This window comes from Chiloscyllium plagiosum, unplaced genomic scaffold, assembly GCF_037043375.1.
Source record: "Chiloscyllium plagiosum isolate Xiang-an unplaced genomic scaffold, Cpla_swu_hap1 HiC_scaffold_27, whole genome shotgun sequence".
Lineage (NCBI taxonomy): Eukaryota > Metazoa > Chordata > Chondrichthyes > Orectolobiformes > Hemiscylliidae > Chiloscyllium > Chiloscyllium plagiosum.
The window spans coordinates 32,616,141-32,634,739 of record NW_028270165.1 but is presented as its reverse complement, the minus strand read 5'-3'; the positions used below and the strand labels follow the sequence as shown (position 1 = coordinate 32,634,739).

The window sequence follows — 18,599 nt, the reverse complement described above, 5'->3', positions numbered from 1 at the left end:
GTCTCAAACCAGAGCTAATGATTTTCGTTTTGTCTCTTGTTTTAAAGCAATTACCTTAAATTCATGCTTAGCTCTTGATAGCATTGACAGAGAAAATGCATTTTTCCCATAACCAACCTATAATTTTGAATCTGTCAATTAAATAGTCTCTGAAACTACCGAAATAAGATAATAGAAAGTGAAGTTGCAGGTAGATAGGATATTGAAGAAGGTGTTTGCTATGCTTCCCTTTATTGGTCATTCAATTGAGTATTGAGTTGACAGGTCTTGTTGTGGATGTACACAACATTGACTAATCGAGTTCTGGAGGACTATCCACAATTCCGGTCTCCATGCTGTAGGGAGAATCTTGTGAAACCTGAAAGTGTTCACCAAAGATTTACAAGGATTTTGCAATGATTGGAGGGCTTGAGCTATCGGCAGAGTCTGAATAAGCTGGGGTTATTTCCCTTGGAACATTAGAGGCTTAGGGCTGATAATATAGAGGTTTATAAAATCGAGAAGCGCATGGGTAGGGTGAATAGACAAGGTATTTTACCAGGTTTGGGGTGTCCAAACGTAGAGGGCATACGTTTAAGGTCAGAAGGGAAAGATTTGAAAGGAACAAATGGGGAACAGGTTCACTCAAAGGGTGGTGCATATGTAGAATGTGCTCCAGAGGAAGTGATGGAGACTTGCACAATTGCAACATTTAAAGGGCATCTGGATGGGCATATGAATAGGAAGCGTTTAGAGGGATAGGGGCATAATGTTGGCAACGAGCACGAGATTCACCTAGGATATCTGGTCAGGACGGGCAAGTTGGGCTGAAGGGTCTCTTCCAGTGCTATACATCTCTATGATTCCATAATTCTAACAGTGGTATTGTACAATGTAGTTATGTATTTTCTACCTTTTTTGAATATTTAGAGTCTTTCATAACTGTGGCAATTTTAACAAAAGTGACTCTATCAATCGCAGGCTTTATAATGGCAAAGGCTGAGCACTGACACAACACAGATCTCAGATTGATTCAGTGATTTGTGAAGAATGACCATGTCTTCATGGTACATTTTTCTCAGTTTCCCTTTTAACCAGGCCAAAGGTCTTGCATGTTTTACTTAGAGAAATTGAAGTTCCTGTCCCTTCACAGATTTGCTTATGAAACCACGAGATTCATATTCTTTGAAATTCATTTGCAAAATATTCGCAAAGAAAACACAAAAAAAGCTGTTCTTCATGTCGCAGGGCAATATTTGTATGTTTTCTTGAGTTTGCTCTCGATGACCACACATAAGTTTTCAAATATGTCAACTATGATATCGTTACGTTGCAGAGCTTGACATCTGCTCTCCACTGTTCACCTCCTTCACGTTTACAATGTAAAACCTGGAGCAGAGTTAGGCCATTCAGCCTATCTACGCTGTTTTGCTATTCAATGAAATCATGGCTGATCTGTTAAACCTGGACTTCAATTTCCTGACATTTCCTTTCACCAATCGATTCCTTTTCTGAGCAAAAATCTATCCGTCACTGCCTTGAATATTTTAAATAACCCAGCATCGACTGCCCTCTATGATTAGAAATTCCCCAGATTCACAATCTTCTGACAGAACAAATACCTCTCCATATCCACGTTAAATAGGCGATCAAAGGAAAACAAACTCTTCAAATCTCCTGCGGATTACAATTGGTTTGATAAGATTGTCTCTCATTCTTCTCATCTGCAATAAGGACAGGCCCAATCTTTTCATTATATTTATTAAACAACACTTCATATCCGAGATCAGCCGAATGAAGCTTCTCAGGGCTCTCTCCAATGGCAAAACGCCTTTCTGTCGATAAGGGGACAAACGCTGTTCACGGTTTCCCAGCCATTACTTGATTATTTCCTTTTATAGCTTTAGAAGGCCTCCTTCCACAGCTCAAAAGGAAGATGACCAAATATGTGAATTAATTTGGAGTTATCAAAACTTTTCAAGTGAGACAGATTTTGCCCCCAATTTACATAATGACTTACTTATGGAAAGATGAATTGAGAAGTTAGTCATTCACCAGCCTTACTTAAAAATAATGCATGTCGTAATCTTTTCAGCTGGATTCCAGGTAATGTGAGAGTGATTGTTCTTTACATCAAGGTCGCAATTGGCCAAATGGGGAGTCAAAGATCTCGACCAAAAATGGAGTCAGTGAGAACCAGGTGAAAAATACATGTTGGTTTGCGCCATTCCAAGCAAATGGAAAATATTTTGAGTGGTTGGAGATCAGTAATCTCAGCGCCAGGTAATCTCCGCTGAATTTCTTCATGGGGATGATCTCGGCTGAACAGACTTCAAACGTTTCATCAATGACCTCCCCGATATCATAAGGTCAGGAGCAGGGGTGTTCACTGATGATTAGACAACGTTCAGCACGATTCATGACTCTTCAAATACTGAAGCAGTCCATGTCGAAATGTACCAAGATCTGGATCCATATCACGTTTTGGGCTGACAATTGTTAGCGAAAGTTCCTGCCACTCTAATATCAGGCATTGATTATCACCAATAAAATTACCCTGAGACATTCAGTGATATTAACGTTACAGGATCACCCAATATCCACAACCTGATTTTCACCATTGACCAGAACCTGAACCTCGCTAGCCATTTAAGTACAGTGGCCACAAAAACAGGTCAGAGGCCAGAAATATGATTCATTAACTATAGAATGGTTGCCTCCTTGAAGGGAATCATATTATAATGTGGCTGCAGAATTCCATCTCAGGATGATACCTCTGTCAGGTGTCCGCATTTCTGCCAAGAACATAGACCGAAAGAAGAAGGAAGTCCTGAATATAGATTTCAATCAGTTAAGAAGCAAAATGAAAGTCAGTATCTCAAAGGCAGTATTTCTAGGTTTTCTCCCTGCCACGTATCGGTGGGTGTAAGAACTGTAGGATTGGTTGATTGAAAACGTCATCGAAGAGCAGCTGTAGGAAAAAGCGCATTGGATTTCTAAGGAATTAGAATCAATTCTCCAGCAGGTTGATTCGGTGGTATCTGAATGTGCTACATTTTCACTGGTCAGTCTTCGCAGCTCCAGCATACCTTCGCTACAATTCGTCAGGTTACTGTCCATGGCCCAATCATCTTCAGCTTCTTCATCAATGACATTTCCATCATTATACAGTCAGATGTAGGAATGCTTGCTAGTGATTTAGCAATGTTCAGCGCCACTAGTGATTCCTCAGAACTGAAGCTGTATATGTGTAAGCACAACAAGACCTGGATAATATCCAGGCTTGACGTTAATAGTGGCAACTAACATAAATGCCACACAAGTGCCAGGCAATAACCGGCCCCTTTAGAGACAATCCCATCATTGCCCCATTGACATTACTGATAATGACTCTTCGATTTTACCATCCTGAATGTTGCCAATGACGAGAAAGGGAACTGGACATACCGCGTAAAACATTGGTTAAAGGACCAAGAATGTCTTGCTGCAGTCAAAAGAAGCACTGTTAAGACCTCACCTGGTATATTATGTCTAGTTTTCATCTTTTCATTGGAGGAAGTCTGTTCTTGCATTACAGTGAGAGCAGTGAAGGTTTACCAACTTGATTGTAGGACTTATCTATAAAGAAGGATTGCGTTGGTTAGGATTATATTCATCTGAGTTTAAAAGCATGACAGGAAATCTCAGAAAAACTTATAAAATTCTTACATGACTATACAGTTTAAACGCATGAAGAATGTACCCGATGACAAGGATTCTGGAATCAGTTTCTGTTTGTAATCAAAGTTAAAGTGAAGCAACATTCCATCTATTTAGACGATAACCTATAATATTCGTCTCAAGTTCGTTATGCGGCACTTTTCAAAAGCTTTCTGCAAGTCCATACGTAATTAATCCACAACGTCACACTTATCAAGTCATTCTGACGTCGCTTAAAAAAAATGGACAATTCAGAAAAACATGTTTTCGCCTTTAGAATGTGGTTTCAATTTCCCTTCTTCAGTGGGTCGAAACCTCAGAATGCAATCCATGAAAACCTTTCTGTGGATTCAATGGTATGCGTTTCCAATTTTCTTTGTCTTTAACTGAAATAAATTCCACCTTTGGTTGAGTGATGAAATATGCATTTATGCATGGAATGTGCTTGTAGACTTATTTAAATTCGAAAACGAGACCTTATTGACATGACATTATTGAATCTTTTTTTGAACAAAATGGAAATGTAATGGCAGTAACAACTACATTGATTTGTGATAAAGTGTCAGGGCTTGATTTTCTTGTATAAACCGAGTGGGAAAGGAAAACTGAAATGACCATCAAGGACGCTCGTAAATGAAAAAAATATGGTTGAACCAATTGCTTGTTTCAAACAACAGTGATAAATTGATCTGGAGATTCATTGTTGTGATATTAGGGCGCCTCCAACAAGATGCCTTTTTAAATAGAAATTAAAATGCCCAGCTGTCAGAATTAGCAAGCAAAAGACAGGTTGCATCAGATGGCACATAACAACACTGCATATTGATAAAAGATGGGTATCCCGATTGAATGATTTTGAGATACCAAGAAATGGCTGAACACACTGAACACCACAAACGGTATTGTTGCCGCCAATGTCCAGGCAGTGGAATCGAAGATGCATGCTCCAAACCAGCAACATCACTGTATAAACTCTCCCAGTGTAACAAAAATGCTGTCATCATCAAGCAACGTAGAAAACTGCCCACGTTTATCCTGTCATGGAATGATGGGCAAATGCAAAGCAGAAATTACACCTCACTTGACTGTTGGTAGACATTACAATAATGAAAGACACATGCAAGTTTAGTGTGATTAACAATAACATGCTCTCATTTTATCACCTCATTATAAATTTACCCAAATCGCATGAACTGTAGCTCAGTGGTTAGCACTGCTGCCTCACAGCTCCAGGAGAAAGTGACACTGCAGATGCTGGAGATCAGAGCTGAAAATGTGTTGCTGGAAAAGCGCAGCAGGTCAGGCAGAATCCAAGGAGCAGGAGAATCGACGTTTCGGGCATGAGCCCTTCTTCTGGACGTCCATTCTCCTGCTCCTTGGATGCTGCCTGACCTGCTGCACTTTTCCAGCAACACATTTTCAGCTCACAGCTCCAGGAACCTGGATATGTTTCCAGCTTCGGGGGACTGTCTGTGTGGAGTTTGCATATTCTCCCCGTGCTTGCGTGGGTTGCCTTCCAGGTTCGGTGAATGCTAATTGCCCATCGTGTTAATGGATGCATAGGTTAGGTGCATTAGTCAGGTAAATGTAGAGTAATAGGGTAGGGGAATGGGTCTGGGTGGGTTACTGCTTGAATGTCGGTGTGGACTTGTTGAGCCAAATGGCCTGTTTCCACACTGTGGGGACTGTATGAAAACATGCATTTATATGACCAGTCTATTTCAGTGTCTGTGAGAAACCGACCTATGTTGAAATAGAGTAATCGAGGCCTACAGCACAATAAAAGTCCAGCTGCTCCATCTTGGGAAAAAGTGTGACTTATCCTTCGTTGTTCTCCTTCAACAGCAATAATATCGCCCCAGCAATAAGGATTCAAAAATTCACACAATTCTCCAGATGAGGTCTAACAAAGCTGCGTTACAAATGAAACAACACTTCACGACTCCTGCAATTAAATCCTCTTGTGATGAAAGCTAAAATTTTATCAACCTTTCTAATAGCTTGCTGCAAGCAGGTGTTAGCCTTCAGTGCATAATTGGGAAGGGTCCCCAAAGCCTTTTGTTCCTCTTCATTTTCCAACCTTTCATAATTTGGCAAATATGAAGCAGATCGTTGCTTTCCATAATAGTGAGTAATTTCTCATTTTCCCAGACCATTTTCAATCTGCCCTGACTTAGTCAGTGTTTTAACTGAATTAACAAAAGCTCGTGGTCGATTTTACTTCATGCCTCCTGGAACCACATCAAATGTTTTGTGCACGTGATTAATATTCTTTTGACCTTTTCTGGATATTTTTATTTTTATCCCTATGAAATTCTTGGTTTCATATTCTTTAACCCGTTCGAAGAAAATCCCCTAACATCGTTAATTTGATGCATAACATTCCAGGAAAAGAAAACCTCCTTCATGTTATATGCAGGTGTTCGTCTGATCAGCCATTTCGGACCATCTGCATCTTCGTGGAGATATCAGTCTTGATATCGAATATTTGCACCTTTCATCATTTCCTGTTCAGTGTTTATCTTAGTATGCCAGTTCCAATTTTACATGGTTGAGCACAGTCTTTAGCAGAGACAGGTATTTTAATCAAGAGTGGGCGGCACGGTGGCACGGTGGCACAGTGGTTAGCACTGCTGCCTCACAGCGCCAGAGACCCGGGTTCAATTCCCGCCTCAGGCGACTGACTGTGTGGAGTTTGCACGTTCTCCCCGTGTCTGCGTGGGTTTCCTCCGGGTGCTCCGGTTTCCTCCCACATCACAAAGATGTGCAGGGTTAGGTGAATTGGCCATACTAAATTGCCCGTAGTGTTAGGTAAGGGGTAAATGTAGGGGTATGGGTGGGTTTCGCTTCGGCGGGTCGGTGTGGACTTGTTGGGCCGAAGGGCCTGTTTCTACACTGTAATCTAATCTAATCTAATCTAATCTAATCTAAAAAGAGTGTGGAACCTACTTTACGCTGACAGGCTCACTCCTAATTTTCAATACTTGCTACTTCTTGGATTTTTACGAAATTACGTTCAATAATTGTAGACGCCTCAAAAATACGATTGATTGATGCAGATGCGTACTTCCATCAGTGCAGCTGACTTATCACTATTTGCTCAATAGTGAGGAACAGCTGTTAATCTGCCGATAATGTTTACATCTTTAAAGACAGACAACTATTGAGAATCTGTATTTTATCACAGAAACCTGAATTTGTAAAACATCGTCAAGCTCTGAGACTGCAGGATACTGATCAGTTTCTGCACTATCAGCTCGGATCAGACAGCTGTAAAGTTTCGATAAATTGTAGCATGTATCGGCATAGTGCAAGTTATTGCGCTGATTAATATTTGATATTTAAATTGAATGTTGTTCTCTGCCATTTATTTCTAATACTTTTAAGAATTTGTCAAGATTAATTTTCATTGTCATAATTGTGTACACTTATACAATTACTGAATGATCTTGATTTTGGTTAAACTCCAAAACACATCACTGATTTGCTTTGTGTTAAATGTCTGTTTTACAGGAAGGCATAGCAGAATTGAGATGTCTATCAAGGAGATTTCCAATGCATCTCTTAATTTACTTGATGTCAACGACTAATTGCTTTGAGAGCAAAGTCTGACTGAGACACTGAGATACAATCTGAAATAGTGATGTCTGGTGCAACCTGACTTCTCAATTCTATCTGCAACAAATAATTATCAACCAGATAGCAATTGATTTAAAATGAACTCAGTCCGAGGGACAGAATATAAAACAACTTCGTGGCTTCAATAAATATTTGGAAGTACTGGACACCGCAACAGCTAATGTTCCCACCAATGTCCGCACAGTAGTTACAAAGATAAATGCTCAATATCTTTCCAAGCGCTTCCAGTGCAACTTAAATGTTGTCAACTTCCAGCAACACAGAATCCTTCCCAGATACATCATGTCCAAGAATACAGGGCAAAAATAAAAACAGAAGATAGCATCACAGTTGAGTGTTGTTAGTCGCTATAAAAAAAGGAAAATCTCAGTGATACTGCAATAACAATCGCATGCTCTCAGGCTCTTAGCTCGCAACCTCATTTCAACTGTACCTCAAATATGAAACTATGTGGCTCATCTACTTCTGTTTCTGGTTGTATATAACTCCCAGGATTGCTGGTAACGGGGGAATTCAGTGATTGTAATGCAATCAAGTGGTCATAGAACATAGAACATAGAACATAGAAGAATACAGCGCAGTACAGGCCCTTGGGCCCTCGATGTTGCGCCGATCCAAGCCCACCTAAACTACACTAACCCACTATCCTCCATATACCTATCCAATGCCCTCTTAAATGCCCATAAAGAGGGAGAGTCCACCACTGTTACTGGCAGGGCATTCCATGAACTAACAACTCGCTGAGTGAAGAACCTACCCCTAACATCAGTCCTATATCTACCCCCCCTTAATTTAAAGCTATGCCCCCTTGTAATACCCGACTCAATACGCGGGAAAAGGTTCATACTGTCGACCCTATCTAACCCCCTAATCATCTTGTACACCTCAATCAAGTCACCCCTAAACCTTCTTTTCTCTAGTGAAAACAGCCCCAAGTGCCTCAGTCTTTCCTCATACGATTTTCCTTCCATACCAGGCAACATCCTGGTAAACCTCCTCTGCACCCGTTCCAATGCCTCCACATCCTTCCTATAGTATGGCGACCAAAACTGCACACAATATTCCAGATGCGGCCGTACCAGAGTCTTATACAACTGCATCATGACCTCAGGACTCCGGAACTCAATTCCTCTACCAATAAAAGCCAGTACGCCATATGCCTTCCTCACCGCACTATTTACCTGGGTGGCAACTTTCAGAGATCTGTGTACATGGACACCAAGATCCCTCTGCTCATCCACACTACCAAGTATCCGACCATTAGCCCAGTACCCCATCTTTTTGTTATTCTTCCCAAAGTGAATCACCTCGCACTTAGCTACATTGAATTCCATCTGCCACCTTTCTGCCCAGCTCTGCAGCTTCTCTATATCCTGCTGTAACCTGCCACATGCTTCCTCACTGTCAACAACTCCTCCGACTTTCGTATCATCCGCAAACTTGCTCACCCAACCTTCTAACCCCTCTTCCAGGTCATTTATAAAAATGACAAACAGCAATGGTCCCAAAACAGATCCTTGTGGAACACCGCTAGTGACGGCACTCCATGAAGAAACTTTGCCATCAACTACTACCCTCTGTCTTCTTCCATCCAGCCAATTTCTAATCCAAACCTCCAACTCACCCTCAATGCCATATCTCCGTATTTTCTGCAGTAGCCTACCATGGGGAACCTTATCAAACGCCTTACTAAAATCCATATATACCACATCTACCGCTTTCCCCTCATCAACCTCCTTCGTCACCTTCGTCATGGCAAGATCCTTTTTTGTTGCAGATGGATATTGGCTGACCATGTGAGGAGCTAATATTTGTCATTTTTGAGCCTAACCCTGGGCATTTTCCAGGTCGTGTTGCATTTGGCCAGATATTCCTTCAGTTTCTGTGGAGTTGTGAATTGTGCTCAATATTGTGTCTTCTTCAGCAAATATCACACTTCTGCTCTGAAGATGATTAATGAAGCAGCTGAAGATGGTTGAATGCATGATTGAGTAATTACTACAGAGATGTCTGGAGCTAAACTATCTGACTTCCAATAGCTACTGCCATTCTCCGTTTTACTTGGTTCGAATCGAAGCAGTGAAGAGTTTTGATTCCCATTGATTTCAGTTTTCCGAGGGTTTCTTCATTCCACACGAGATTAAATGTGGCCTTGATATGAAAGATCTTCTGCTTAACCTCTGGAATTCAGCTCATTTGTCCATATTTGAACGAAGACTGCATTGATGTCAGTATCTAAGCAACCTTCACTGAAGTCATACTTACTGCAAAGCAATTGGTTCTTTTTTAACACTATTGAAGAGCCGTACCGTCACTTTGCAAGTGTTCGAGATATACTGATTGTGTAATAATTGGTCAAAGTGGAAAAAGAAATGGCAACGCAATTTTCATCATTGTTGGTTTGATGGCATTGTTGTAGCTTTACCAGAACAACGAAGCTCGTGTGGGACAACAGTTTATGCAAAACAAGAATTGAGCACATTTGCAGGAACATTTTAAGTCCTCACTGAATTATCTGGGCCTCCCAAACATTTGATGATATGACCAGGAATGAATCGAAACTGAAGACTGACATCTTTGATTTCTGGGGCCTCTGCTGTAGCAGAACTTTAAGAAAAACCTGACCACCTTCTCAAGGGCAAGAATGAATGGGCAGTAAGTGCTAGCTCAACGGCAATATACATATCCCACAAATTAACTAAAGAGAAACTAGCAGGACTCCAATTTTCAATGCACATATTTATTTTGACAGAAATGGACATGATGCGCTTGGAGTGACAATAAGCTACAAGTTTCCTTCCAAACTTCCAAAATAATATCGTGTTCTCTCTCGAATTCAAGAAGCTGCAATGTAACTTTCTGACAGAAAAGTGGGAGCTTCTCCTGATATTATGAAGTGATTCTCGAAGATGTCATCCCATTATTTTCCCAGGGGTAATTTGGAACTGTAACTAAAACAGGACGAACCACTCTCGCTCTTTTATAAATGTAGAGTTTCATTATAAATTATAAAAGAAACTCTTATTACTCGAACTAAAAGAAGTTACATAGCCAGTTCCAGATCGTCACAAACATTCTCCCAGTTAGGTTTTGTTTTGTGGCAAGTTCTCAGTTGATATACATTGAAAAGCTTGTTCTGGACAGTAACTGATGTAAGGAACATTAGTTATTGATTATACGGGAGCAGGAATGTAAAGGCAATAAGAGATAAGAAACGAGCTAGTTCCTTCTTTTAGTTCCCTTATGACACAGAAGCATTGGGCCATTTGTGGCATCGGGGCGAACCCGACTGTATGCTGCGGCGAACACTGCAACCATTAATTAGCTGAACTGCAGTTGGTATTTATGTTTAGAAAAGTTAAACATTTGAAACTGTGTTCATGCATTTGGTGAAGTTGTTCGGTTTGTTGAATTGCGGTCTCGCATAAAATATACCAAGTCGTGTATTTGAAGTAATGAGGGTCGTTGAATCTACAACAGAACCTACATTTTTATAAGTGTTTCCCTGTCTCGTACCAGTTTCAGAGCTTCACAAACAGTGAGTATTCTTGTAGGCACTGCAGTGAAATATATATAGTAGATACATTGTTTTAGTCTTGACAACTAATTGTAAATATTATTTCCTGAAACATTTGTTTACATACTCCATCTTTAATATTCTTCCAGCATCATCCATAATTGCTACTGCATTCAAAATTGTTCCACTCTGGCATTATTAGGAATTCTAAGCATTAATATGGAACCATTAATACAATCTGGTGAGGATTGTTTCAAGAACACCGAGATGCTGCGGATTCTGAATAGAGACGGATTTATGGGTGTTCTGACGAAAGTGTGACATTTCTGCTTAAAGTTTTTAGTGGACTAACTTAACATTAGGGTTATGTTTGTGCCTTGTAAGTGTACAAATGAGTTTTAACAGACGATAGAGGAAAATTAGAGCAGAATTATGAACTCCCAACTGACTGTATTCTCAATACTGTAAAATACTCTGCAAAATGTGTCTATATTGAAACGTAAGAACTTATGATTTGGGGCATCTATAAGTTCATTCAGGATACTCGATCTGCTCCATCGTTCGACCTTGGCTGACATGTCTCTCAACCCCAGTGTTTTCCTTTCTCTCCTTCTTAATCATGACCCTCAATCCGTCTTATATACCCTCAAAGTTTTAGACTCCACAGACTTATGTGTTGAGGAGTTCCACTCTCTTGCTGAAGAAATTCCTCTCCATCTTAATTCTAAAGGATTGTCCCTTCACTCTGAGGCTGTGCCTCGGGCCGAAGCCTGTTCTACGAATGAAATTAGCTTCTGCACATGCACTCTATACATGTCTCTCAGTTTTCGGTAAGATTCAATGAGACTCCACCCTTATCCTTCTAAGTTAAAAATCACAAAACACCAGGTTAAAGTCCAACAGGTTTATTTGGAAGCACTAACTTTCAGAGTGCTGCTCCTTCATCAGGTGATAGTGGAGAATACGATCGAAAGGCAAAGAATTTATACCAAAAGTTTACAGTGTGCTATAACTGAATTTATATTTTGGAAAAGAACTGGATTGCTGGTTAACTCTCTCATCTTTTAGAATGACAATGTTGGTTTCAGTTGTTTCATATGTAAATCGCAAAACCCTTTTTAAAAGTTACATTCCCAAGTACACTTTAACAATTTGTGTCATGTAGGCCCAGATAACGTTTTAAAATGTTAGCTGCTTGTGAGGCTGACTGTGTCACAATGATCAGACTAATTCTTAGCTTAAAGAAAAAACCGGATTTACAGAATCTTATATGGATACATGCAGTTTTGAGAAAAGTAAAATGAAATTCTGCAAGTACAAATTCACCCCGCAAACTTATATGTTTATGTGTGCTTGTCTGTGTCTGTGGGCGAGGTGGAGGTGGGGTATATGAGTGTCAGGTACTCATGCGACTGAGCCAACGTTGTCTTTCTCATACTCTGCAGGCAAGGATGCTCTGAGGCATGGTTCATTGGCGAGACCAAGCAGAGGCCACGGCCACCGATGAAGGGGCCCTGCGCAGCAATCAACAGACAGGAGTGATCCCTCTCAGTCAGTGAACACTTCAGTGGTCCGGAACATTCGACCTCGGACTTTCGGGTGACCATCCTCCAAATCGCAGTTCTAGACAGGCAACAACAAAAAGTGGAACAGCAGAACTTGATAGCCAAATTGGGTACCCATGGGGATGGCCTCAACCGGGACCTTAGGTTCATGTCACACTACAGATGTCCCTATTGCAATATACACACAGACAGACAGACGGACACATGCACAGACAGACAAACACGCACAAACACGCACAGACACACTCAGACTCTCTTCAATACACTCACACATATTCTTCCACACACACCCTCTTACAGACTTAAACCCATTTATCCTCATACCCACACACATCCCCACAACCCGTCACAGACGTTCATAACCCATCATATTTATTGCCGCCGAGTAGTTCATTTATTTGACTTCCCAACCAAGACTGTCCCAATGAATCTCACCAAATCCAGGATTGCATGTTCCCTGGTGAGCTCCACCACATTCTGCACCAAAAAAAAACCTCATGCGCATTTTATTAATTCCTTTTGTTGGGATTCGGTACCAACCTGATTTTCCCATTCTGCCAGAATATTGAAGTTCACCATGGTTATTGTACTTGTGCCTTTCTTATATCTCTTTTGTGTTTCCAGAATTATTTTCTGTCCCATATATTATCGGCGTTGTCATTATTGTCAACAAGCCTCAAGCCAGTGAGGTTGATTCGAAATTAAATCAAATGTGAGAGCATTCTGTTCATTTAATTGGTCGGACCCAAGAGTTGCTTGCATAATTGTGCTTCCACGTCCCCATTGGAAAAGAAACGAATGATTAGACAACATTTAATTATAAACTTTCAGTCTTGCTTCAATATGGCTGTATCAAATTTTGCAGACATGTAGGTTATCTGGATCCAGGATTCAGCCATTTCAATTCGATTCGTACACAATCGGTTGTAAAGATCAACGAACCAATATTTTACTGATGATCTGGCCTGCTCACATTATTTGAAGAACAGGTGATCTCCGTGAACATTCCTTGTACTAGTGCCAGCTTTTGAATTAACTAATTCTTCGCAAGAGACCGGACAGTAATAGATTATCATTAATCTTTTTTTTCTTAGACAAGCTTTTATCGTCTCCCATATTCGCACCTAAACACGTTAGACCTTCTGCACCAACGGGTATTGAATGATCTGGGAGAGACCACGCTGGGGAATAATTTCACGATATCCCCACAGTCGCAAAAAGAAAGGCAATGGATTTCTGTAATTACGTACCACGTTTTAAACGTTCTGCTGAAGATAAATCATTTTCACATATCGAGGATAGAATTATACCCAGACTTTCATTGGCCTTCATTGCGACAGCGTTCGAGCAAGGATATGTTCTTGCCGTTACAGGGCCTTGTTGAGGCCACACCTAGCTATTGTGGGCAGTTTGGTCTCCATTTCTGAAGAACGATCTCTTGCTCTCGAGGGAATGTAGCCAAGACTTACCAGGAAAATTCTGGGAATGACGTGACTGACGTATGAGGAGAGATTGATTAGGTTAGGATTGTTTTCGCTGGAGTTCAGACGAATTACAGTCTGAGGACTCGTGGTGGGCCTTTTAGGATGGAGATGAGGAGATATCTCTTCACCAAAGTGTGGTGAGCCTGTAGAATTCATTACCACAAGAAGTAGGTATCGAGTCATATAGATGTACAGCACGGTAACAGACACTCTGGTGCAATACATTCACACAAATCAATTATCCAAAATAAATCTACTCCCGTTTGCCAGCACTTGGCCCATAATCCTCCCAACTCCTCATCTTCCTATATTCATGCAGATGTGTTTTAAATGTTGCAACTGTACCCGCCTCCACTACTTCCTCTGGTAGCTCATTCCATACATGCACCATCCTCTGAATGAAGGAAAGTTGCCCTTTGGTCTCTTTTAAACCTTTCCCAACTCAGCCTAAACCTATGCCCTCTATTTATGGACACCAGGGAACAGACCTTGACCCTTTACCCTATCTATGCCCTTCGTGATTTTATAAACCTCTTTAAAGTCATCCTTCCCATCGGAGGGAGACAAGAATTGCACACAATATTCAAATGCGGCCTAACCAATGCCCTGTACGTCTGCAACAATGTCTCTGAACTGCTTTACTCAAGGTATATGAAGGCAAGCATCCCAAACGCATTCTTCATTATCCTACTTAACTGTGAATCCACTTTCAAGGAACTATGTACCTGCAAGGTAAGGTGTCTTTGTTGATCCGCACTCACTAAGACTTTGCTATTAATTGTATAGGAACTGCTCTGATTTGTCTTTCTAAAATATAGCAACTTACATTTATGTAAATTAAACTTAATCTGGCATCACCCGGCCCACTCGCCCATCTGATCAACATCCTGTTGTACTCTGAGGTAATTCTCTTTGCTGCCCACTACCCCTACAATTTTGGTGTCAACTCTATTCATATCCAAATTTTTAAAATAGATGACGAGAAATAGTGCACCCAAAACCAGTCCTTGTGGTGCACCACTGGTCTCAGGGCTACAGCCTGAAAAGCAATACTCCATCACCATCCAAAACATTGAAAGTATTCAAGATGCTGCGAGGTATAACACTTAGTGCAATTGGGATCAAAGTTTATGGGGAAATATCATGATTAGGCTGTTGAGTTGATCGTGATGAATGTCAAAGCAGGCTCGAAGGGCCGAATGGCCACTTCCTATTCCGATATTGTTTCTGATACGCATTTTCTGCATTTCTCTTTCAGTGTTATTCGATTATTGAACATCATGTTCATGTTGTCTTGTTCACATGAAGATATTATTTGACTTATCCTGTAGCGAGCTGTTTATGAAATTAGATTTTTTAGAACCCAATATAATACATCATTTTACCATAATCTGGACTCATGTCTATTTCTTTCCTCATTGAAGAATTCCTGTAACAAACAGGCATTTATGAGTGCAGGTGATAATAGAGGAACCCCACATAAGTGGTTCATAATTGACAACAACTAACAATATAGCTCAGAAATCAGGCTTCCACTGATAAAGGGACAGAAAGGAGAAAGTTTGTGATTTCAAAAGCAACCAGTTTGACTGTAACCTGGTGTCATGCGTCTTTTGAACTTGCCCACCCAGTCTAGCACAGGCATCACAAAAAAAAAACTGGCTTTGCCGTAATATCAATCCCACAATAGGGAACATTCACGCCACTAAACAGCAACCTCTGCAATTTAAGCATTCTCAGACTCATGTGTGAACATAGAAAAGGATTTTAGTGCATCTAGAGGGTGCGCAGAATATTTGCCCCGGCAGAAGGCACCGTCACTTTTAACTGAAAAGGAATAGGACTTTCACTGCAATTTTGTTCGTGTGGTGGTAGATTTCCAGAAAATAGCTCTGTCTCTGAATGAAGTGGAATTGGGTGCCATACAAATCTCATTATTTTAATTGATTTATTTTACGCCCATGAAAATTTATTTTTTATGCCATGTCACGTTTCTCTACAATGGTTAAAAACGTCCCCTATCTTATTATTTTGTTTTCTATTATACAAACCTGTGTAAATTTATTTTGACTTATACATTAATTGGGACTATGTTTGCCAGTACAGTGATTACTTGTTCTACTTCGGAAACTTCTTCTAGGCCAAAACTACCAGACTCTGTTTTTGCCTAGAAATTTACCCGAAATCACATCTGAACTGGACGATATGAGAAAATAACTGCACTCAAACTTCCCTATAGGGAAAGTATGCAGTGAATTTTAGAGGACAACAGATTAGCTGGGAAGGCAACCAAATGACATTAACATGGAAATTCTGAAAATTGGAGTCGCAGAAGACCAGTCCCTCTGAAATTGTTCCAGCATTCAATATAATCAATATAGTATCACAGAAGTCCTACAGTGTGTAAGCAGGTGATTCGGCCCACCAAGTCAACACTGACACTCTGACGAGTAACCCACCCAATACTCTTCATGTATACCTGATCTACACACCCCTGAACTCTATGGGCAATTTAATGAAACCAATTCATCTAACCCACTGATCTTAAACTGGAACACCCAAAGCAAACCCATGCAGACACGGGTCGAATTCGCAAAAGCCACACAGACAGTTGGCAAAGGCTGAACGTGAACCCATATCCCGGGTATAGTGCAGCAACAGTGCTAACTACTGAGCCACCATGCCATCCAACTGTCAGTCTGTCCATCCATGATGGAACAGTTCAATCAATCTCTGTACCCGGTTTCTCCCAAGCTGTTTAATCCATTTGTCCGAAAATCTATTTTTGAATTTGCCTAGAAAACCAGCAATGGTTCGGCCTCTACAATTTTCTCTAATAGGGAATCCGATCTGTTCACTCATCTCTTGGTGAAGAAATTTCTCGTGATCTTCTTAGAATTTTGTGACTATCCTTGAGATTTCCCTTAGTTGTTTGATCTCTAGTGAACATGGTCCGACTGAATTCAGTCTCTATGAGCAGATCCGTCCTGTTGTCCAAAGAATTAGTCTGGTACACAATATGGGCAGATGAATTCTGCATATCAAAGAACATAATACATGCACATGGTTATGAAAAAAAGGAGTTTGAAGTATTTCATCATTAAGAGAAAAAACTAAATTGTAGGTAGGGCACTTTCTGGAAGGACAGAGAAAGGCTGCAGTGAGACAATCATTTGGCTTCGGTAACTTGTTTCCACTTGAAACACTCCAAAATCAATAGTTTTCCTTCCTACTTGAACAACACGAAGAACATTTTGAATTTCATATGTATGGATGTCATTTTACATCGGGGATTGGTTTACTCCAGTTAGTTGGATCGTTGGTTTGCAGAACAATGTGATATCAACAGCGTGGGTTCAATTCCCATCCCCGGTTTGAAGTTGCCATAAAGGACTCTCCTTCTCAACCACGTCCCTTGCCTGACTTTTGGTGGCCATCAAATTAAATCACCACCAGTCGCTTCTCTATCAACAAAGAGCAGTTCCTCTGGTGTCACAGCCAGTCACTTTATTCCTTTAATGTCTTTGGACATTCCATGGAATGCTGAAATTATGAAAATTGAGCTTAGAATGTATTTATCTGAAATAGACGATAGAGGTTTTCAGGTTTATTTTCACATTTGTTTTCTCTCACTGTAAACAGTGAAAAGATAATTGGATACTGTCTATGCCAGTTGCATTTACACGAAAAACACACACATTTAATATTTCAAACTTCCTACAAGTATGAATTTAATACCTATATTAATGATAATCTTCCAGCTAATTAGTCTCACTGGTTCCAACTTGTTATTTCATTACCACTTCTGTCTGAATTTAAAGAGCTCTGTCATTTTTATCATTGTCGTCAAATATTAATCTATGTAATGCATTAGTTTTTTTCTGGGAAGTAACCATTATTTCATGGAAATTCCTTTCCTTTCCAACAATGCCGGGAATGCTGCATTTATTATAAATCTTGCATGTCTAAAGTATATCTGTTTAATTGTTTTTTTTAAAAGAAACTATTAGATATGGGCTTCGTCAGCTGAGGCAGCATTCTTTTTCGCTCCAGAAAATTCAGGGTTCAATGCACTTTACCCTATAAAATATGCTATAAACCTGACTACGTTCCTCATTGTGATTTCGCAATTTTATTGTAGTTATTGACAAGTTGGACCAAGCCCGTCCTTCAATCGACATGCAATTTCATAAAATCTGTTACAACCTCTTGCTGCTCCACAGGGTTCATTAACTCTTCCTTTCTTAGAACGTCTTTCATACTACTGGGAAATTGTATCCTAACTTCATCTGATTTACAGTATTTTTTTTTATGGACCTTATCATGCAACATCCAAGTACATATGCAGCATTCAAGTATCGGTCCCGTCAGGAGGGCTGTAAAGCCATTCCTCATAAGACAATTATTCAGTCCAGGGAATTGTCATTTAATCCTTTCTGAACAGCTTCTGATGCACTAACATCTCGTGTAAATGAGTTGACCAATCGGACACATCACAGTCCAGGTGGAATCTTGCATGAACCTTGTTTATCTGAAAAAATAACCTCTGCACACTCACATCCAGTTTCCCATTTGATAAATGACATCATCGTTTTAGTGTTCTTAATTATTTGCTGGCCATATGTACTAAAATCAAGTGATCCACCCTCTGGGACACCGCCGTCTTTCTGCAACTCATAGTTGCCCAACATGTCACCATTTTGATTATTATTTTCT

At 40.3% G+C, this 18,599-nt stretch overlaps 1 long non-coding RNA gene across 3 annotated transcripts in view; it reads right to left on the bottom strand.

Moving 5' to 3' along the window:
* The window catches only part of LOC148143537 (uncharacterized), a 551,904-nt gene that overhangs the window by 246,847 nt on the left and 286,458 nt on the right, over positions 1 to 18,599 (bottom strand). For all 3 annotated transcript variants that reach the window (XR_015751747.1, XR_015751746.1, XR_015751748.1), the window contains exon 3: positions 3,497 to 3,597. This is a non-coding gene — a long non-coding RNA (uncharacterized LOC148143537). The remainder of the gene's footprint in view (positions 1 to 3,496; positions 3,598 to 18,599) is intronic.